Source organism: Brachycentrus maculatus, unplaced genomic scaffold, assembly GCF_059751285.1.
Source record: "Brachycentrus maculatus isolate JH-2025_06_01 unplaced genomic scaffold, ASM5975128v1 h1tg000405l, whole genome shotgun sequence".
In the NCBI taxonomy this organism is placed as follows: Eukaryota; Metazoa; Arthropoda; class Insecta; order Trichoptera; family Brachycentridae; genus Brachycentrus; species Brachycentrus maculatus.
The window spans coordinates 57,531-82,906 of record NW_028281154.1 but is presented as its reverse complement, the minus strand read 5'-3'; positions in this window follow the sequence as shown (position 1 = coordinate 82,906).

Below are 25,376 nucleotides of genomic sequence, written 5' to 3'. Positions count from 1 at the left end.
ATTGATGATATTTGTATGAGTTCCAATTAAATGAGTAGTATTGTTCTCAATCATGGATAGAAAAGTGAATGTTACACTTTATAAAGTGATCACTTAACCAGCCTATGACAGGTCATAAGTCCTGTTAATACCCAGACTTGAATATTCTTCTTCATCTATGCTGAGATATCAAAATGTATTTATTTTTGGTAAACATTACAAAATTGTATACTCTTATGCATAGACATAATTCGAACTGTAGAGGCACTTCGATGCACCCTCTTTACTTTAAGTGCATTTCGAGATTTCCAACTACGTGGAGCATTGAATTACAGCAACAAATTTTGCTGCAGAACAGAACCTTTCACGTAAGGGAATATGAGTTTAAAGGTATCGAGCTTAAGTGCCGTGTTCTCTATATTAACCACAGGAGAAGCACACTATTGACGTAAACCACCAAGAAAATTTTTGAATTTAACAGAAACTTACCGAGCAGAGGTATGTATACATGTTTTAAAGTTATTAAATTTTATAATTACAATTTAAACAAAATTAGTGTAGGCAAAATAATTATTTTTTATTTATTCTATTTGTTCGGGAATTGTACAACTTTACATTTAAAAAAGTATACAATAAAAAAATAGTTACATTAACAATAATAAACATAACATTACATTAACAAAAATAGTTACATTAATAAAAATAAAGCCAATTAAACAATTTCACATTTATGTTATAATAACTATTAAAACATTAAGAGATAAAACAAGAGAAAAAAAAGTGGAAGTGTGTGTGTGAGAAAGGGAGTAAAAGGGTAAGGGTTTGGTATTGTAAATTCTCAATATTATCAATATTTGAAGGACATGTTGTTCTGCAATTCTTATTTAACGTTGATCCTCGAGTCAATCAAAATCGTGATCAATATTTTATGCAGCTATAAGTGTGTGAATAGTGCTCTGGTAGTGACGTGGAGCGTAGTTCTCATGCTGTTGTAGTGATTGTCCTGATGAAGCGACGGGTTTGTCTCTAAACCAGTAGACGAAAAATTCGGTGAATGGTTATATACATTTTTTACATTTTTGTAAAAAAGTAGAATGATAATTATTACATTAATAATAATTAAAAAATCTTTTACCAATATAAAACACTTTTCACAAAATCTTGGTCTCATAAAAATAAAACAAAAAAAACTTAAATAAATAACATATTTCAATGTGATTTATCACTTGAATATTTATTGCCTTGGAGTGGTACCTGAAGCGTAAGATTAATCGCTTTGCCTTTAAACTATAAGGGCACATAAACTTGTTTCATAAAATTGAAAAAGGATTATAATATATCGCTTACTCATAAATCAAAAATCACCAATTTTCAGTTGTGCATGTTTTTGAAATGCCCAGAAAATGTACTATATCCCAGCAAAAGAGGCATAATTTCAACTTAATATTTACCCGCTACAGGGTAAAAATTGTTGTTTTTGCATTTCGAAGAAAAGGTATTGTTTAATTATTTTTTTTTTAAATATACTAAATATGTTTCAAATGGAGAAAAAACCTTCAGGTTTTACCTAAAAAGATCTGTTGCACAGTAAAAAGTTCAGAAATTGGCTTGATATTTATTTTTAAAACATTGTATTATATTTTTAAACTTTAAAAACGTTCTCCTGAAAAATCAAATTTTTGGATTTATGTCGTCTTTGAAAGGAGTGAGTGATATAGTAAAGTACGTGTAGTATTTTAATTCAAATAAATTGAATAAACCAATATTATAAACGAATATTTGCAACAGCTGTTGACCAAGGACCGGGATTGAAACTTTGCTAGGTACTTACTGAAGAAATTTACTGAAATATTGCGTTTATTTATATTTAAAAGGGATGATAGCTTTTGTCGTAATGATTAAATCGAAAATATTTACACAACATTTAGGGGATGTTCAAATCAGGGTTTTTTCCGCTAAGGAGTTATTTTTACTTTTTGACATCTCAATTGAAATAAATATAAAAGTCTGGGTATTTACAGGGGTTACGACCCGTCATAAGCTCATAAGGGGAGTGAGTAAAAATCGCGATAATTTTTATACGATAGATCGATACCCCACAGTCGTTATCATTAAAACTTGCAAACAATTCAATTTAATAAGAAATGTAAACCGTCGGTAAATTTTGTCATAGTATTAATAGTATTTTCCAAAGTGCGTTTGTTATACACAAAACTTTTCCGATTTAAAATTTATATGATTTATTAAGTTATTAAATGTAGGGTTTAAGATTTCTAAAGCTGATATCCACGAAATTGCACGAAAGACCGATAAATTGAACGGTTTTTGTTTATAACGCACATTAAACTCCATTAAAACACTCAGAGATTATTAAGAGTTGTTAAATTAGGTAGTCTTATCGTTAAATTAAATTAGTTTTTGAGTAATTGTTCTCGAAAGTTAATCAAAAGATTAATGGCGGGGTAAACTTAAGAAGAAAATAAACTGGGGCTATGCTTACCGAATTCTTTCGGCGTCCGTTCCAAAATACAGCCCTTAGAATGATAGCGGTCCATGTCATCTGACCGGAGAGGTAGAAAGATGAAACTACACAGCTGATAGTGAGAATGACGTAACTTTGTAAACAGAGGCTGAGAAAGTTGACCCTTGTGTATGAAGGAAGAAGGGTTAGTATTGTTTGCAGGGTAATATGGTTGCACCGTTATATATTTTTGAGACCCCTTCAGTACCCTATAGGTGCTTTGAGTTGAATAATACATGAGGGTCTGTTACTCTAGGCTTCCATTTCATACCGGGACCGCGTGTTCACGTGTGGTTGTGTAGTTAGACGAATAAATGTTTGTTTTAGCGCTACGTAAAATGATGAGATTTAAAAAGGCGTTTGCGGAAAAAGAGTCACGGAGTATTATTGCGAACGGGCATAATTCAAAAAAAGATTTTTAGAGCAGTCGAAGCCTCGGCGGGAGTTAGTTTTATGACCCTCATATAACTCTCCCGTTTTGAGATGATCATATTTCTCGCAAAACAATGCTTTTACTTTTTTTCCTGGGATGTCTTATTTACTTTTAGACGTATATGATGAAATATTTTTCAAAGATATCGAGAAAACAAAATTTAATTTAGTTTTTTTTATTTATTTTTTATTTTTATTAATTACAAACATTACAAACGTTTCTTAAAAAATGCCTTTCTTTTAGCTTGAAAATTGTAAGTGAAGTTTTTTCAAACGGTTTTTATATAGTGTTCATTTACTAGTCTGATTTATTGAAAGCATGGAAACTGAAATATAAATATATTTGATATCATATATATACTAATGGGTAACATAATATTACTATTAATGGTGTATTATAAATACATGTACCTTCATGTTGGTTTACAATTTACAGTGAAAATAAAAAAAAAGCATTAGTAGTGTTTACAACAACAAGCATGGCAGTTTCACATTTCAGTGTAAAGAAATTTAAAATTGATTTTTTTTAAATCCGGACATTGAAAATTTATTGAAAAAAAATCCAGCAAATTCACAAGTGCATGAAATTTTTATCAAATCAAAATAATTTTCGACCAATCGGTCATTACGCCTGAGGGAAAAATTAAATAATTTAAAAAATTAAATAAATGCTTTTAAGATATTTATAAAATCCGACACTATTTTCAAGTTAAATGTACAAGGTGTATAAAATAGCTTTTAACAGTGTAACATGTAATAAATCAGTACCTTCGGTTCCACATAGGTTAAACGCAATGTACACATGACCGTAAATTACACGAAGGCAAGGTAAACAATCCTGTGCTTTAGTTGCTTTATTCTTTTTTCTTTTAACCCTTATTTAAATCCAATGGTGCAAAGGGCACTGCATCGTAGCGACGTATTGGTATCGTGATCGTTGATTTAATTAAGGTGAGGTGATCAGTCCTGTGCTTCTTGTATCAGTCTAGGGTGATATTAATGAAAATCACCGATAATTATTTTTGCCGGGACAACCAGCACGGTAGCCGTACGCCCTGACCACTACACTACGGAGGTGGACTAGCTTTAGTTGCTAGTTCAAAAAAACATTTAAAACATATAAATACTATCTTATACTGTAGCAAAACATTTTTTACTATTCAATAAAAAAACCTTTTTTCGTACGAAAAACTTCAAAGCAAAATTACTGTTTTTTTGTACACTTTGAATATATATGACGAATTTGCTGGAAAACTGAATTCATCGATCAATATATGTATTCAAATACAACACTGCCAATATTGTAACCGAGATGAATAATTTTCCCGAGAGCACTTTCTTACTAATAACGAAGATAATAAGTTACTAATAACGCAATCGAAAACTTTCAATTCGATTCCGTGATCATTAAATTCAAGGGAACTTTATATTGATGTAATAACAATGCCAACTGTACTTCTTGAATGAGACGCTTCACTTATATTGGAACAAATAAAAGCGAATGTTGGTGGACTCGGGAACTTGCCTTTATTCTGCATGCAATTCAAATGATGCAGATTCGTTTTATTATCAGCAATAAATTTATGTACAACATTTTGAGTGTGTCCAAATACTTGTTCACAAATTCTGGATTATCTCCAATTACAAGAGTTATTTTCATATTATTTTTGACATCTCATCAAAGATGAAGAAGAATATGGAAGTCTGGGCATTTACGGGGCTGACGACCGTCATAGGCTGGTTTAAGTGATCACTTTACACACGTGTAACATTCACCAATTCTACCCATTATTGACAACCACACTACTCAAATTCTTGGAAGTTCTGTATATATGAACCAATTTAGAAATCTTGTTCTTGAATCTATACAGAACTTCCAAGAATTTGAGTAGTGTGGTTGTCAATAATGGGTAGAATTGGTGAATGTTACACGTGTGTAAAGTGATCACTCAAACCAGCCTATGACGGTCGTCAGCCCCGTAAATGCCCAGACTTCCATATTCTTCTTCATCTTTGATGAGATGTCAAAAATAATATAAATTTATGTTATTTATAGATAAAAATAATAAATAAATGCTGATAAAAATATAATAAATAAATGTGAATGCCGAATTAATAAAAAATATAGATTCGGCATTAACTTTGTGGAATGACATGTTAATTATTTGAAAAAAAAAATAACACTTGTAATAAACCACTTAATGAGTTTTATTTTTATTATACACGACTAGTTTCGAAAATTTAGAGATGTTTTCATCTACAGGTTGATAGGGTTATAAATATAGGAGAGAGGGGGTTGGGGAACAGGATTTTTTGTAAAAGGAAACAAATAATAATGGTGACGTATTTTGAAACAGTATATTATTAATTAACGTTGTATCTGAATTCAATTTTTTATATATTTCTAAATTTTATAAATTATTCATGACTTGACCTTTATCTGTAACAGAGTAAAATAATTTAAGTGAATGTGAGTCAAATGAGTGGTTAGTTTCCATGATGTGATTTACAAATTCCGAAAAATAATTACTTATTAGTCCACGGCGATGTTCTCTTATTATAATTTTTAGACTTTCAACTCACAGTTTGGCCAATATATTTGGTATCGCAGTCACCACAAGAAATTTAATAAATACCACTACTATTTAATATGTTTACTTTTGATTTTGAGTTTCCAAGAATTTGACCCAAGTTGTTACTCGTATAATACGCAGGTTGGATATGAGAGGGTAATAGTTAATAAATTTATTTTAAATAAATAATAAATTTATGAATTCGCCCTTACAAAAACTACGTTAAAACGTATATGTTGTATGAACCAGATCGGGCATTATATTGTATCAAGACTTATTTTTGTATTCATCTATATAAACATATATACAGGATGGTGCAAAATTATTCACCTTATTGGAAGATGTTATAATTTTTGCAAAAAGCGTCGTACGTTAATCACGTTCGACACAAATCAAATTATTTTACACTTATGTCAAATGTGATTGGCGTTCGACGCCATTAGCAAAAATATAACATCTCCCGATAAGGTGATTAATTTTGTGCAACCCTGTATACATAAACATATTTGTATAATGCCAAAGATAAATGTTTATAATATTTTTTTTAAATTGTTCAATTTTGAAAATGAGTTCTTATTTTTTTTACACATGAGATAATGTATGCGTCATTTCGGATCAAAGACAGTTGAAATAGGTAAAATTTACGTCAAAAAACCCTTAATTCCAGTCTGCAGGACACCGATACTCAAAAAACCATCGATCAACATAAATTGTTCTTTAAGCTTGTTACAAGCTCAATACATAATCTTTAAAATAGAAACGCATTAAAGAAATAAAACAAAACGAAACTTTTAATTAATTACTTTATCGTAAATATTCTGATAAAAAACTGCAAAAAATGTTTTTAAAATCTGCAGTAAAAACACAAAAAGCGATTTTTTAAATTTTACTGTCAGATTTGGTCCACCATATAACATTTATGGTATTTACACATTACAACAAAGAAATATTAAAAAAATTTAAAGAACAAAAAAAAGTCAGTGACATTTTTAATGCTCCTTTGCGCCGTAGAAAATCAAAAAAGAACTAGTCTTATAAATTAATATAAGTACCCAAAAGAATTTTCTAAAGTACTTTTAGGAATTCTTATCTCTTTCCTTGGAAAACTGCTCTGAATTCCTTGAAAGCGATTTATTAAAGGTAAAATAACTTAGGGTAATTAAAACTTCACCAGGTGCTAGAGATTATTTAAGGATTAGTAACAAAAAGGAATTTAAATTTATTTTAAGACCAAAAATATCCCAAGTTCTTTTAATTAAATAAATTACGTGTCCAGGAAGACTTTTTGAAATGATTATTTAAAGAAAAAGCCTTTCTTATCAATTCAAATAAAAAATGTGTTTCATTTTACTTGTTATTTTCGTGTAAAAATATTGATACGAGTTTATATTAAAAAAAAACTCAATTTACACAGTGTAAAAATACTCCATTACAAACTCAGAAAGGTACAAAAAAAACAAGTATTGTAGCAAATAAAACATAATAAATGCTTTTATATTTGTTTTTTATTTTTATTCAAGGTTTAAGAAAGTACCAATATATAAGTAAATATTCTTTAAAGTGGGTACCTCTATATATCAATCATAACAGCTCGAAGCCTTTAAGCGTCGTCGTTATGAATTTTTAAGAGAAAATTTGTATAAATTTTTAGTTAAAGTTTTACTTGGTGATTGCCACTATTTAAAAAAAATAATACGTGTTTCGATGCTTTCTGCATCATTCTCAAATACTACGAATTTAAAAATGATGGAGAATGTATGGAAACACGTGTCAAAATTGATTTAAAAAATAGTGGTATTTTCCAAGTAAAACAAAAATAAAAAATAGGACGATATTTTCAGTGACTTTCGTATCAATTTATGAGAAAATACATATCATTTAAAAGTTATATTGAAAAGAAGAAATTTTGATTCACATTTTGGTTTTCATATTTGATGCCTAAATTTCCTTACTACTTTTCTTTCTTATTATACAATACTTGTTTCTTATAAAACAATATTCTTAGCCTAAGCTCGGGATTCTCTGGATTAAATCCGCTTGATTAGAAGATAAGAACGTACCAAGAATGTGGTGATTATATATTTTATTCATGTAATGAATGAGAAAAGTTCTTCATCTACAAAATGGCAGACAAGAACACACCTAACTCGTACATCTTCGGAAGCCACAGGTTCAACAAGTAGCAAAAGCAAACTTTTGAGGGGAAACCGCTAAATCCCTTTACGAAAAACCTAGACAATTTTTTTTTAAATTCGGATTTTATGCGAAGAAACAAAATATTCTTGAGTGGTAATTTTTTTATTATTTTTTTTTTTTAATTAAAAAAGGTGTTATTTTTTTATTTCTCATCAAAGATGAAGAAAAATAATTGGAGATAATCCAGATTTTGTGAACAAGTATTTGGACACACGCAAAATTATGTAAAAAATGTGTGTTGAGATGGTTTGGTCATGTAGAACGAATGAGTGAGGAAAGAACGGTAAAATAAATTTATGAAGCAAATGTAATTGGAAAAAGGAGCAGAGGAAGACCAAGAAAAACTTGGCACGATCAAGTATGCCAAATAATTTAAAGTGGTCAGGTTAGGAGTCGAAACAATCAGCGGGTATGTATGAGGAGATGCATGAACGTGGAAGAGGCGAAGAATGTTTGCAAGGACAGAGTGGTGTAGCGTTCTATTCTCACTGCCTACCCCTGCGGGGAAGTGGCGTGATGGTTAGTTAGTTATTACTTTAAATTATTTGTTGGAAAAAGTCTTAACGAAAAGTATAAATCTTATAATATTTTAAACGATGTAAAATGATATTTCTCAATGCGTTTAAAATACGGATACCTATTTCAAATTGCTTACAAAAGCTTGTTTATGTATCTTACAAATTTGGAAACGTTTCAGTTGTTGATATAATACAATCAGTTTTTTGTTAAATATATAAATTTATTTAAGTAATTTTAGTAAGGTGTTGAAAAAGAATTTGTATTTTCTAGTTATCAAATTGTCCAATATTTTTGTTCACAAAAAAGTTCCATATGTATAATCAATTCGTAATAATCTTGTTACATAAAATAGTGTTGCTTATTTTTTATGTTTTTTTTTTTTTTTTAGATTAATAAAAAAATTCAACTTTTTTCCTTATAAAACGATGGTATCGTTTACATATTATTATAATTAAACTATTTTTTTTTATCTCTATCATATTTTATTTCCCAGTACTAGGTGAGGTCTTCGTTTACTGTTAAATTTTATATGCTCACATATTACTTATAACTAATAATTTCATGCATTGTGGTTATCAGCGTATTATGTATATTAGCGAAATCATTAATTATTCATGGAGTTCATATTGCCTAAATGATTTATTATTTCACAGGATTAAACCAGTAACATGTATAATATGATTAAAGATCAACAAACTACATTATCATCCATCAACAGTACTCCAAAATAATTAAATTACATTCCCACATAATAAAAATATTATATTATTTTCATTTAAAAAAATACGAGAGTAATATAAGGTTGAATTAAATTTTATTCTGAAAATAAAGAAAGTTGTAGAAGGTGAGCTTGGGCATGTGAAGCGAATAAATTATGAAATAAAGTAGTGAAAAAGAGTTATGTTGTGTACGTTGTTAGACGTAGAAGATAAGGAAAGGCGAAGAAAACATGATACGTTAAAATCCATAAAACATTTCAATTTGGACATGGCAAGAATTCGAACGATTGGAGAGCATGAATGAGACATGGATGTGAAATAAGTTAAGATTGTTTGCAAAGATAGAGTAAAGGTGCTTTCGGCTTATACAGAAAGCAGTAAAAAACAAATGTTTGTATTGCTTTTACTATAAATACATATTTAAGGTAATTTTAGACGTGGTAACAAAATATATCAAAAATTGAACAAAAATATTAAGAACACTCGACTCACCTGATGTCTTCGTTTACTTCTTGTTTGTTTTTTGTTGAGAATTAAATGATGATCCTCCAAATAGTCCTCAAAGATCACGTGCACAAAAAATTCCGTAACACGAAGCCACGATTTTATGGACATAAATTTTAGTAATTTAAATCATATTATAAAAACGAGGTAGATACACGAAATAGGTAAAAATACACTTTCTTAGAGTTGGTAGTAAAAATTGAACACGTGAATTCAGTTCACTGAAAATTATACTACAATAATCTTTTGATAATTTGTAACAATAATCGCAATATTTGGTTTACTTTATCAAACAAATTTAGGATGGAGGACTATATGGAAGATCATCATTTAATTCTCAAAAAAAAACAAACAAGAAGACATCGATGAGTCGAGTTTTCTTAATATTTTAGTTCAATTTTTGGTATATTTTGTTACCACGTCTAAAATTACCTTAAATATGTATTTATAGTAAAAGCAATACAAATATTTGTTTTTTACTGTTTTCTGTATAAGCCTAAAATACCGTTTAACCTTAAACTACTCTATCTTTATTTACTCTATATATTTATACTAATATCCGTGCTCGTCATTTTTCGGAGTAAACCTTTCGTACATATTATAATTTTTTTTAATTATCTCTAGTCTCGAACTAATGTAGGTATAAAAGATAATTAGACATGGAAGCAAAATAAATATATTGTTCGAGGTATTTACTTTGGAATTTCAGAAGACTTTGAGGGCTTCAGAAAGGCTGAAGTTTTTTGTATTTAAGAGAGCAAATATGGAATTGTAATTTTTTTATGCAAATGTCAATAAAAAATAATTACATGTAAAGGTCAAATATAATGTGTTTCTTTATTCCATTGTAATGTAATTATTGCATTAAATAATTATAATTTTACAATTTGTTGAACAAACGATAAAAGTATTAGAATAAAACAGATTTTCTATGCGGGAATGGAAATCCATAAAACACTTTTAGCACGATGATTTCTGTGCTATGTTGAGTAGATATATTTTATTTTTACATGCTTTTAAATGATGATTTTAAATATGAAAATAACTCCTTTAATTGGGGATAATCCAAATTTTGTGAACAAGTATTTGGACACACTCAAAATGTTGTAAATTAATTGAAAGCACTATTTGCAGCCATTATTTTTAATAAACCGACATACGTTACTTCAACATCACAAGAACATATATGAGGTTGTACAAAACTATCACGAGAATGCAAATAAGACATTAATAACAAAGCAAACATTCGAGATTTCCTCGGGGTTCCTTTTGGTTTTCATCCCAAATGAACCCTCTCAAATTATTTCTCGTCACTGCCATACAATGTACTATGCTACCAGACAATGGATTTGGTTTCAATGAATTTTGGGTGTTTCTAAGGAACAAGATACCTTTCACACGGGGGATAGTAAGTTTCAACATTGGTCTTCAATTAACTAATTCGCTCTTGGTAGATAAATTATCTACTAAGTATTGAGACACTTCGTCAGCATATTTATTTAAATATAATTTATACTTGAAGCACTAACTTTGTGATTTTGCATTTTATAATTAAAATATTACTTTGTTTTAAAATCACTTTAAATATTTAACAATAACTTTATTATAATATCAACCGGTTTCGAAGCTAATCGCTTATTTATCAAGACTGATTAATACAGTATTAATCAGTCTTGATAAAGAGCTGTTGCTTCGAAACTGGTAGACATTATAAAAAAGCTATAACAAAATATTTAAAGTGATTTTAAAACAAAGTTAAATTTTAATTATATAAACTTAAAATTTAATATTAAATCGCCATAGTTTTAAAAAAAGTGATTGAGTGCATTTTTTTTTACAAAAATGTGATCATTTACTATTTGATATCTTACTAGCTTAATATTGCCCTGAAAAAATCTCAAAGCGATTTTTAACTTGGAAATATAATATATTGAATTGTTAAAAATGACTATCTGCATTGATGTTTATTTTCTTGCCAAGTAAAAGTGACTTAAATGGCCCTCCTGAATATTTTATGTTTTGGTACTTTCTCCTGTAGGTACGACTACGATATGTGTGACGCGCAAATAAATAAAACTTTTTTCTTACATTTAGAATATTCTACGAGCTAAAAAAATAGCTACGTGTTTTGGAATTAGACAAAAAATTAAGTAACATGATTTGTATGGCAAAGTTTTTATTTTCAAAAATTAATTGTTAGAATTTTGAGGTCAGAGAGGGTCAAGAAGTTTAACAGAAAAACTTGATATTTTATTATTATACAAGTTTGAGGAAAATAAAGTTTTTAAAAATATTTTTATTTAATATATGTATGTGTTGTTTGTACGTGATATCAAAAGTTATTTTTATACACAATAAATAAAAATAGCGTTCTACTGATTTAGTTTATGTATTTTAGTTACAACGAAAGAAAACACGATAATTTTTTAATCATTTAGCTTAAATATTTTCTTAAAGTTTTTATGTTATTTTGAAAAGGAATAAATAAGTTAAAAGGAATGAACATGTTTTTTTCTATTAATGCCTAGTATTCGTTAATTTGCTACATAATTTTCTCTAAATCCAGGTAAAGTTTTACGTAATTGATTTTTTTATTAAAACACAGAAAAACCCAAGTTTTTCTTCGAAATAATTATATTATTTTGAAAAGAAAAAGTTATTTGAAGGTAAAAAGTTATTTTATTTTACATATTCTAAAAAACGAAAAAAAAAATTCAAGAAACATTCTTTAAACGTTTTAAAAAATCGGGCATGGAAAGACGTGTTACCTTTACAGCGGTGGCCCGGTGATTGAATTATGTATTTCGTCGTATCCCCTTAAAAACTTATTATTTATCATCTAAATTTTTGCGATTTATTTAAGGTTTGGAGGGTTGTATTTTGATAGTGACGTTATTTGTTCAACCCTTCTAGATCGGGGTAAATTGGAGAAAAAATATGCAAAAGGAAGTTACGCCAACCTTTTTTGGGGTATGTATTTAGGAGAAATTATCTCCAACAAGGTTGGTTCTAGTGTTTTCATATCGCCAAGTGGGTAAACATCACGCTCCCAGTAATGCGTCAATATTGACCAAGCTAGGTAATAGGTATACCGTGTATATAGCTGGCTTCATACATTATACAAGACGAAGCTGTCAGCCTGAGTGATAAACAGCTTGGCAATATCAGCAAATATCAGGAGGCGCTGCATAACATTACTATCTTATGTATTTGTTATAATATAATTTACCAATTTGGCATTTAGTTTCTCGCAAGTCTGAGATAAGCATTATCGATAAAATTGAGAAAAGTGTGTTGAGACGGTTTAGACATGTGGAACGTATGAGTAAGGAAAAAACGGTAAAACAAATTTATGAGACGAATGTAGTTGGAAAAAGAAGCAGAGGAATGTTTGCAAATACAGGGCAAATACAAAAAATTAAGCAATGAGTTTCAGTTCACACGACTAGTTTCGAAAACTACAGATGTTTTCATCGACAGGTATTCACAAAAACTTACGAACAAAAAAAAATCAGTTATTGAAAGAGGTGAATGTGGTTAAAACTAGAAGAGGGATTAAGGGAGTAGGATTTGGTGTAATGGGAACATTAACAATAATGTCGAATTTTGGAAAAACATTTTTAATTAATGTTTTATGAGTATTCAATTTATTATGTTTTTGTAAACTGTTAACGACTTTCCCTTTGAGGTATTGTTATATTATTTGAAAAAAAAAATCATGAACAATAGTAAACTATAGAACCACCCATGTGTCGGGTTATGGTCCCGTGGTTAGTGTCGCGAACCCTTAAGTCAGAGTTTCTGGGTTCAATCCCACTCTATCACACTTTGATACCTATTTCAAATAATGAGCCGCTTAGGCTCACAGAAATAGTATAAAATTGAAATAATTGTGTAAATAATAAAAACACAAATATTTATTTTTAAAAAAAGGGAGAATTAATTGATGTTTACTATACTCGTAGTCAAATATTTGATTAATTTGTTGGAATTGAAGACTTTTTTTGCTAAAACCATATCTGAAATAATTTTCAATATCTGTGAAAACTTTTTTTATTTAAAAAAAATTATCGCAATAAAACGGAGAAACTTCACGCTTCGGATATTTTATTTTCTTCACTTAATTTGTGCCCATTCACATGGACGAAAGATTTTGCAAAGTTCTAAATCTATGTTCCCGAAACTGTTCGAAACCCAGGTAGAATAAGTAGTTTTGGGCGTATTTTTAAAGAAGAATGGCAATTTCATGAACTCTATCCTCAATTAATCTTTTTTTTTCATGTGTAATGAGGTGACATGTACTTTTTTACAAAAAGAGATAAAATAAGATTAGATTAGAATTAGCGTATATTTCAAATTATAACACATTGTAAATAGGGACGTACATTGATAATTTTGGATTAAAATTAAAATCTCAAAAATTAGATACTGATGTCAAAATAACATTTATAAGCTAAATTTGAAAAAAATAAATACCCAATATGTTTCTAAATATAAAAGTAAAACGTGTGAGGAAATAATAAACAAAAGTATAGAGTCATGAAAGTATTTGAGAAAATAACAAATAACCTTAGGAATTGGAGTAAAAATTCACATTCAACAGGACGTGTTTTTATAAAATGATGAATAGAAATCTGAAAATCTTACTGAATCGTAATTTTAAAACTAATCCCATCAATATTTTTTGGTGGAATATTTCAACTTATATTTATTCCATATGTACCTACTCGTAGTTAACAATATTTGCAATGTGAAAAAAAGTGAAATAAATTAAAACTATGTAATGTATTTTTGAAATTTTTATCTACTTATATTATACTGAAATATTTTATTGCTAAGTATTTAAATTTTTAATTTAATTTAATTTACCTTGAATGAAATATCGTATGCAGACTACCTAAATCTTTGAAAAATCAAGACTTTAACAACATTAACAATCGTAGAACATGTGCTTAAACAGTTAAATATGATAAAATCGAACTACAACCTCAAATACCTTAATTACGCCAGCTCCCATTCGTATAAAAGCGAAAGCGGAAAACCCCAGAGACAAAACAATTATGTCGGATAACGGAAGGGCGGCAAAAGAGGATAAAAGTGAAGTCCCGTTTGAACTGTGCTAGTCTGGAAGTTGGCCATCCACAATGACGAGGAGCTCAACAAGCTGCCCTCCAGCGTGACGACCATCGCTCAGGAAGGCGTCCTTCCCAACACCTTGGCCATTCTCCAACCCATGGGATCAAGAGAAAGGCGTTTTAATTTGTCGGCTCATCTTTTCCCCGCTCCAGACTCGACGGCCCGATACCAATTGACGACGTTTTAATCCGTTTATTTTTTGCATATCATAATCATCATCCTATTATTATTATTATTATCCATGTCTTTATAAGCGCCCATGAGGTAGTATTTTACGAAAATGGCGCTATACAAATTATCCAAATTATTATTATTATTTAACATTTAAAGCACGATTGAACGAATCAAGCGCCAACGCGACAAAACATAGATATTATTTTATTTGAGGGTGTAGGGGAGAAAAGCAGAACAACAAGGCATCTTTTATATACTCGTAACCAAAACTTTTATTTGTACTTAATTATTCGAGTAAATTATTATTTTACTGTAATATAAACTTAATTCATTTTGATTAAAAACCTTTAAATAATAAAAAATCTAATTTTTGTATGCATAAAAAAAAATCAGAAGCTCTTGACCTACTCGTATTTAGCCAGAGCAGAGTTTTTTTCCATCCAGTTTAAAATTTAGTGTAACAAAAATACCACTTTCATTAAATATGCACTAACGCTCTAAACTAAAGTGGTTGGTTATGTCTATACGTTGAATATAGTTTAAACATGTGTTAAAAAGTTACTAAATTCATTCGGATGATGGCACTTGGTTACCCTGATGAACAGCGTGCTAAAAACTTGAGAGTTGCCATGCTTAAGTCACTCTCAAATTGCACATCCCTGAACTTTCACTAAAATGTGAAAAACTTAAATTAGTTTACCTTTTCCTGACCAAACAAACTAAATAAAAAAATAGGTGTTTAAATATTTTGTTCAAAACCTGAATTAAAAATTGTCTATATTAGATTTTTTGTAATCGATACGATGAAAAATCACGTCTCCAATTTACTTTGAAATTGTTTTTTTTTTCATTAGACTTCACGACCGTTTTTTGTCATTAAAGATTAAATGTCTTAAAGATTTCTTAGGTAGGAATACAAGTCTTGAAAATTTCATCAACATTTTCTGAGAACTTCAGTCAATGGTCATACGAAGGGAAAAACGTGGAGATGAGAATGAAAATGTTAATTTTTTGAGCTTAACTAACTTAATGAAAAAAAAAATTGAGTTAAACATACATTTTTATTACGAATACGAAAAAAGGTTATCACTACCATAAAAAGTCGCTTTAATTGGAAATAAAAGTTTCGTCCGCCTCTGTAGTGTAATGGTCAGCACGCTCGGCTACCGTTCTGGAGGTCCCGGGTTCGATTCCCAGGGGGGTCAAATAAATATAAGTGATTTTTTCACTGTAATATTTATTTAATATTACCCTGGACTGGTACCTGAAGCGGAGGGCTGATCACCTTTCCTTCGTGTGTAAACGATCAAGATAACACTGTGTTCATATGAAGCAGTGCCCTATGCACCATTGGGGTGCGGATAAGGGTTTTATTATTATTATTAATTGGAAAAAACTAGAATATTATTTTGATAAATATGTCTTTAATTAAATAAAAAAATTAATTAAAAATTAAAGAATACTGAAAAGATTTTTTTCAATAACAAAAAAAGTTTTCAAGCATATAGAATTTTGCACAAATTTGTGATGAATTATGAAAATTTCCACCGTGGTAATATCATTTTTATTTTTTCCGATTCGATTAAATTGCAAATTTTTGCACTCACAGTATTATTTTGGTCTTCAATTATCAGATTTCGTTAGCCAAATGAACCAATTTACACGTGTTTCCAATCAAAATGTGATAGGAGTAATCAGTAAATTCCTTTTTAATTATTGCACCTCAGTGAACTAGTAAATTTGTTCATCCAATTTGGTATTTATTTATATATGTATTGCCAATACATTTTTACTATCCCTATTTCCATCCGTAGACAAAACCACAAATATATGTTATCCATAATAAACTTTGATAATATATACGAAGAGAAAAGTTATGATTTTGTTTTCGGTTTGATTTCTGAACACTCCCACATGTTCTAAAACGACAATTTAATTTCCGTGTCACGTTTATTATGAAACAAATAGAAATAGAAGCTTAACTACTTCATATTTCTTCCAGTAAAAACATATGAAGGAATTTGTGGGCATGCTGGCCAAAAATTAACATTTAGGGCCTGGACTAAACTAGAGTGAACCGGAACTCCAGTTAGTAAAATTCTCGCACGGGAGTGTAATTCTCGTGAGATTTTTTTAAAATAATTTTATGTTATTGTTATGTCTTTGGATCAAAAATTATATATTTTTTATCATTCGAAATAGTATCCTTATCACTAACGACCATTTACAATGTATCTACTTAAAATCATTATTTTTCTTACATCGAATTTTAAACTGTGGACACATTTATGATTACTACTGATTTATACTCGATAAAATATTCATAGTTATTATAAAATTCAAATTTGATGGACGGTAATATCTTTACATATTATTTAATTCGTGCCAAATAAAATCCCGATTAAAAACAAAAATGTTTTTATCTTTCTGTACGTCAGTGATAGATAATCTGCAGGTGTATTAGATCAGCAATGTAGCTGAAAATCCATGCTTGTGTATAAAATTAAAAATTATTCACGTGTAGTCGGAGTCTGTCTTATAATTTTATCATCATTTTTATTTTTATTTTCTCAAATAGTTGGTAAGCTGGCAATATTAACTTAACGTTTACGGATTGTCGTTGATGTATTTGAGTGAAATAAAAATAGTTTTTATTAGATAAATAAAATAACCGATGTATGTTTATTCACACCGACATATTTCAATATTTTCGAAATGTATTTCATTTTTAGCATTTCTATTATTCAATCATTGTTTTTACGGACGTAATTTTTTCTTTATTTTATCTGTACGCATACAGCAAATATTGTTTCTTTATGCTAATACAGTTCGTAAGTACACGTCTTTATTCAAGAATTTCGGAAAAGTACCTCTTTTATATGAGTTCTCCAAGGAAATACGATACTAAAGAGTTAAGTTTGTGCAAAGTTATGACTTGCCCCGTGTAAAATAATGTTTTGAAGGAATTTGATATTCCTTTAGAAATATTGTTTTCATATTATTGGCACAAAGAAACTTTTTATCGATGAAAAATTAGATTTTTTTATTGAATATAAAAATTAAATTACAATATTAATTTCAAGTTCAAATAAAAATTATTGAAACTGAAACGAGAAGCCAACGAAGAGTTCTATTTCAGTTTAAATTGAAATCAATTGTTCTTTTATAATACTTTTATTATTGTAGATTGAATTCTTCAAATATAAATTTATAATGGCGATCTCATTTCATGAAAATTTAATATTATTTCAGATTCAGTTACTTTACATTACTTCAGTTTCATATTTTTCCTTACATCTTTATGAAATATCGAAAATTCAGAAAACCCGAGTGAGCTTTCAAACTTAATCTGAATATTGAAATCCTTTGTCTAAATATGTCAATGAGTAACGGTTAATGTAAAAATATGCAAATTTTATCGAGATCCTCGTAATTTTACTTTAAAGTATGGAAATTCAGACAAGTTTCTATGGATTTTTGGCTTATTCTGAATTCATTTTTTCAGAATGTTTGACTTGGAGTTTTTAATTTACGTTTGCCCCTCTTTGATATTCATATAAAATACAAACGAATTAAAAAATTCTAAAAAAACACATTTTCTGATATTTTTCATTTATTAAAAATTATGCAAAATACTGCATTTCTTTAAAAACAAAAATCAAATATCACTTTCTTTTAACCATCTATTATTTAAAAATCTTATTAAGTGTAGATTAGAATTCCAATAAAATAAAAATTATTGACAGAATCTGGAATTGTAAAAGATTTTTTACATGTTATTCGTAAACACTCTTCTATTCTTGTCAATTGTTCTTATTGATTGTAGACAATCTGATTATATAAACTTATATTTTGTACATTAAACGCATAGTAAAATTTATGTATGGTAATATAACACTCTCCTTATCATTCATCATTTACTTTGTGTAATACCACTTAATTTTTTAAAGTGATATTACACAAAGAGAACGATAAATGATAAGGAGAGAATATTGAAACATAACTTTTCGTCACTTCATTCTTTATTTTCTTGGTTGATTTAGTTAAAGTAAAATGATAAAAAAAAACTGTTAATGCATAAATAAAAACATACACGAGAAAAGATTTGTGTCGGATTGTGTTCTTAGGATGAGTATAAGATCTAAAATCACAGTATGGTTTTATGTTTGAGCTTACACTACCACAATATGAATCATATTTCTAACAAAGAGCGGCTTAGACCTGCGGAAAAATATTAAATTAAAACATTTGTGATTATAATAGGGATAAAGATTACTTTTAATTGGAGGAGATTTAACTTAGTGTGTATTTTTACCCAACCTTCAATATATTCTTTATAAAAACTATTAATATCGAGAAAACCATTTTGTCAATACTGACTGTTCTGTTTTTTCATCATTCTTTATCCTACTGTGAATCATAAAAATCGCATCATTTGATAACACCTATTTACCTACTAAGCAATCATTCATTTGATTTTTAACCCGAAAGATTTCTACTCCTTACCCTTATGCAAGTCCTAAAATACCCTTATATAAATTAACGGGTAAATTTTACATGCTTTATTATATTAGTAAAAATTGTAATGGAAATCATTTTTATTGTTAACGGATTGCGGCAGCGATTTTTAAATAATTGTAAAACAATATTTTATATACATAAAAGGAAGCACTTGAATTTCGGAAACTTTTGAACTCAATCCGTTGTTCATATTTATCGGTTCCTGTAACTCAGGTTCGAGTTCTACGAAATTTATAATTATGCCCTGAATTTGTAATGTTATCTCATATATTAAAATAATTAATCAAATTATCGGTAAGTTTGGAATATGAAATTATAATTTCACATATATTTACTAAAGAAGTTTATTATTTATTTACAAAAACTTTGTTACATATTTACATACAATAAAACAAAGTAAAGGAGAGAGGGAAGGTATCGATTGGATATTTAAAAAAAGTGTTAGATAATTTAATTTACAAAATATCAAATAAAAACAGTTTTTTTATATTATGAAATAAACCACATATTTCCTATCGTTGTTTTATATCATAGTTTTTTTTTTCTTTTACATTTCAGGTTACGATACTCAGATAATTTTCAACGAAGGTTATTTTGAAGTAGTTCAAATGTTTGGCAACTTCAAAGAATTTAATTTACCGTATATTAAATTATCGTCGATCAAATATCCGAACTAGAATTCAATAATTTTCTAATGGGAATTTGCGGGTCAATTGGTCACGAGATTTAATATTGTAGAAAATTACGAATTAAATTGCTACACGATACCCTGTAGTTGGTAACAAGTTGATTATTACTTCTACCTACATTGTTAAAGTCTGTTTCAAAGCTCATTAAACCTATATCATCGGTTCACCTTTAACTTTATAAGGAAAACTATTTGGGATCTAATCAAGTTAATGGTAATCACTCTCTTGCTCCTGTTATATGTTGATCGCTCTGTATTGTAATTTAGTTAGGGGATCATTCTATAATACATGACACGAATTGAATTGTAACAATCTAACCATATACATTGTATAATATGCATATATCCAGACATACCCTCCCACCCTCTAATGCTTGAAAATTATATTTACCTTCCTGGTTACACATACCTGACTATAATTAAACCCCCTTAAATTGATATGATGCTATCACATATAAACTTCAAGGAAATCACTATTTTCAGGGTGATAAATTTTGAGCTAAAATGTAACCTTAACTAACCAACTAACTTGACTGTGAAACTGGCGAAACTGCTTGATTCCCGCCAAGTGCATAAATTCAAGAGATATACGAGTATATTTACAATTGGTCTGGGCGTCTGTGGTGAGTTTTTAAAATTTACATTCCCTATCCTTACTATCCTACCTGCAGACAAGCCTCAAAATATAGAGGCTTTGATGGTTTTTCCAAAAAACAAACGTTTACTCCACTTATCTGCAGGGTAAGCGTAGAGAATATAATGCTTAAGTACTCTATACTTGAACATATTCTTCACCTCTTAAATATCTTTATATCCTCTAATACAAACCCGCCGAATAATCCGACTCGTGACCTATCTGCTTTCAAGTAATTGAAGTACTTAATCACAACAAAGTTGTTTCGGTCTTCCCCTGCTTTTATTAATAACAACATTCACTTCATATATTTGTTTGCCGAATTTTTCCTCATTTATTCGTTCCATGTGTCCAAACTATCTCAGCACACCTTGCTTATTTAAAAAAATTAATATCCATGCTTTGCATTCTCTACTCATTAAACTTCGTTTTTCCGTACATCGTCTTAGTGATTGCATTTAGACTCCATTTAGTTTACTTTCATCTTTATTTTCCTCACTCTACTTTCTTCACTGCCATATTTTAAGCAAAAACTTAGCTTTAATTATAAACATAATATACACTTCTCTAAGCTCTTTAAATATGGTAAATTGTATTCTCACTATATTAAAAAAATAACCCCATTCCTTGCTTAGAGTAATATGGACTGATGTTTTTAAAGTTTCATAAAGCGAAACTGCAGGAAGTAATATTATATGGCTAAGTTTGTAGATTCAACAAAACGCGGCGGTCTAGAAACATTGTAGCTTTAGGCGAAGAAGGAGTCGTGAGAGGAAGGTAAATGAACAAGTATAATATTATATAACAGAATTACAGCTTACGAATAGTTCAAGGTATATTTTTGCCGTAGCTAAACTGGCAGTGCACAACAAATCCTGGTTCCAACTCTAATGTATGGAAGTGAAACATGGAGTTGGCAAAAGAAAGATAAAAGTAGACTGAATGCAGTCAAAATGCGATCTCTCAGAAGAATGTGCGACAAAACGATGCATGATAGATGTGCGAATAGTAAAATGAGGAAGGAATGCAAAGCTGAGATAAGCATTATCGATAAAATTAAGAGAGGTGTGTTGAGATGGTTTGGACATGTAGAACGAATGAGTGAGAAAAAAACGGTAAAACAAATTTATGAGGCGAATGTAAGTGGAAAAAGGAGCAGAGGAAGACCGAGAAAAACATGGCACGATCAGGTATGCCAAATACTTGAATGTGGTCAGGTTAGGAGTCGTAACAATCGGCGGGTATGTATGAGGAGATGCATGAACGTGGAAGAGGCGAAGAATGTTTGCAAAGAAAGAGTGGTGTGGCGTTCTATTCTCTCTGCCTTCCCCTGTGGAGAAGCGGCGTGGTTAGTTATATTATTTCCGTATAAAATTATTCTTTAGATGCACCATAACTCTGATTACGTTTTTGTCTACACATCTTTATAAAAATGTAAATGATCAATCTCTCTAAATCTTAAATCTACTAAATTAATCTCCTAATTATTTATATATTTATGTACCGATTGATATGAAATCATAATACGTTAAAATTTCATAGTAATCGGCTTAACAATAGCGCGTTTATAAATTACTGCATCAATGTCAGAAATTATACTTATAACATTTGTAATATTTCCAACTTATACGAGTATTAAATTGTAGAAAGATGACAAATGTTCATTTAATCCAGGGAAAGAGTTCAAGCATTTTTCGTGTAAATTTGACCTTATCTGATTAATTATCATTTTTAACATTCACCTCAATTATTTACAAAGGACTAAAGCAGACAGGTTTAATTACAAGAGGAATAATAAACCTTAATAAAAGATGTTGTGAAGTTCTTTGTCAACCATTTAGAACTTGCTTTTCATTTTTATTTTATTTTATTATTATTCTTTCAGCATTTTCTTGCGAGTATAAAAATGCACTTGTCGCATATCACAACATACACTAAAACGAGAGAATTTATTAATTTTTTTATTATTTATAATATGACTCACTTTATTTTCCTCACTGATATCTAAATTAAAATTATTTAAGCTTATACGAGTACAGGTAGAGTGAATTTAGTATTCCTCCTGATTCTCTTTTTGTACATGTTATTCCTCCTCCAATTTTAATTAAAACATAAGTCGCTTATGAATTTTACCCTGAGATACTTGACTCACATAATTTTTATCCTATATATGATAGAAGTTCATAAAATTGACGATTGAGCTTAAACCTCGTCGCTTTAACGCAGTGACATATATATTATTGCAATTTATTATATTTAAAGCGATAACTTACTGGTCAGTCATTTTTATAGTATTGTAATTTAAATATATACCCGCTCAACCAAAAAAATAGTTAATAGGCTTGAACTACGAAATCCAGACGTAATCGTTTCTTCTTCAGGACAATTACTACACTAGAAAGCAAAAATACTTCACGTCACTACCATAACACCATTAACACACTTATAACTACAAAAATTATAATAACATGCGTTTTTGGTAGACTTTAAGACCAATATGCATCAAGGACCTAAGACTAACATACACTAAAAGCTGATGATTACTTAATACACAATCAGTAACCTAAACAACAATAGGAGCGGATAGGGGTAGAATCGTCCATTTTATTAAATTTATAAACACGATTAAAAATAAATCCTTATTTAATTTAAAAGGCAATACACAATTTTGCCTTTTATAATGTCAAATGTAAAGTATAAAGCAAAGGAAACACAAATGAAAAAGAGTATCAAATAACAGTGCCTATTAGAATCATATTACAAGACGGAACGTGCAAGGAATTGTATTTTTTGTTTGCAAAGCATTTAGTTTTCTCTTGTAAATGTGTTTTTACAGCTGTGAGGTTTTTTGCGTATTTCTGGATTTTTGGTGGAAGAAATACCAGATGTTTCCATGGAAAACGTTGTAGGAATATATAAAAAGCTAAAGATTCTACAAATTTTATGTTTATTATATGTTTTAAAAGGAAACGTGATTTTTGAGAAATAAACACAGACTTTGATTTAACATTAAATATAATATTTTTCAGAAAAACTGAACGATTCAAATCAAAGTACTTTTTTTGCATACTACAAAATAAATAAATTGGAAGTGATAAACCATTTATATTTTAAATAATGATATAAGTGTTATACAATGTATAAGACAAACCGGCCGTGGCGTAGTTAGGTGTTCAATCACGAAACAGGAGTCCTGGGTTTGATTCTTGCTAATTAAAAAGGAAAGGAGTGTTCTTATTTTAAAAAATGTTTTTTTTTATAAACGATAAATTTCATAGGTAAAGTAAATTTATAAGAATGTACAGTATTTAAAATAGGTACTTATAAGTATACACATTGCATTGTATGGCCAACGCCATAGTAGACGACTGCCGGGCAGACCACCAAAGAGATGGATCGATAGCTGCAAATCGACATTGCAGGAGGCTAATCCCTCTTTAAAACAGGCCACAAGGCATATACCAAAAAGAAAAATAAGAAGAAGAAGACCTATAAGTATGTTTTATCTATCATAGCACATGAATTGATTTAGCGTCGTCGTTATGAATTTGAAAAATAAAATACATATAATTTTAATATTTCAACGAATCTTAAGAATAGGGAAGGCTGGGTATTTACAGGCCTTATGACCTATCATATGCTGGTCACGTGATATATACGTACAACTTTTACTATTCTACCCATGGTTGACAACCACAATACTCAAATTTTGCATACAAATAAAAAAAAGCAAGATAAAAAAGCTTTCTTTAATTCAACATAAATGGCTGTTGTGAACTCGTGTACTGTGTCGCGAGACTGTTCAATATATCTAGGAGCTCACAAAAATTGTAAAGTGTGCTTGTCAATCATGGGTAGAATGGTGAATGTTGCACGCGTGTAAAGTGATCACTTTACACACGTGTAACATTTATCATTTTACCCATTGGTCATAAGCCCTGTAAATACCCAGACTTTCTTATTATATATTCTTCTTCGTCTATGTTGAGTTGTAAAAATATAAATATAACTCTTGAGTGGCGAAAATCCAGATTTGTGAACAAGTATTTGGAATCACCCTTAATGTTGAAATTACATAATCGTATATTAAAAAAAAAGGAAGTTTATTTTTTTATGTGTAAATTAAGTTTTTTTCTAGTAAGAATAACACACCACAATTTATGTTAATATAATTAATGTAAACCTGCTGTGATGTTGTTACGATAAACCGGTAACATTAATTTACCACTATTATGATTTATGATGTAACCGAATTTAATTACTGAGAAATATCACACTTAAGGGACTGGAATACTAAGATAAAACAACGCACTTTGGAAGCATGTAAAACAGTATACATAAACGTTTATTGCAAGTATCGTATGTTTGATATTCTACTCAATCTTCTACGTAAAGTAAAGTGATAGTTAAGGACGCCATTGCCGACGTAGACGCGTGACAACACGTAACGCACCACTTTACATGCTGGTTAAAGCAATACCTGTTAAATCACTCATATCAGGCTTGTTCAACATGCGTGAGGTCAAGCAAAAAATTTAAAATTGAAAAACCTAAAAAAAATATTACTAGGACAAGATTTTTTTTTAATACACCACATTTAAGTGTGTCCAAATACTGGTTTACAAATATGTATTTTCTTCACTTGGGAGTGAATGTTGCACGTGTGAAAAGTGATAACTTTACCAGCCTATGAGAGGTCATAAGCCTTATAAATAACCTGAATTCCATATTCTTTTTCATCTTTCATATATTTAGATGTAATTTTGAAAAAAAAACAAAT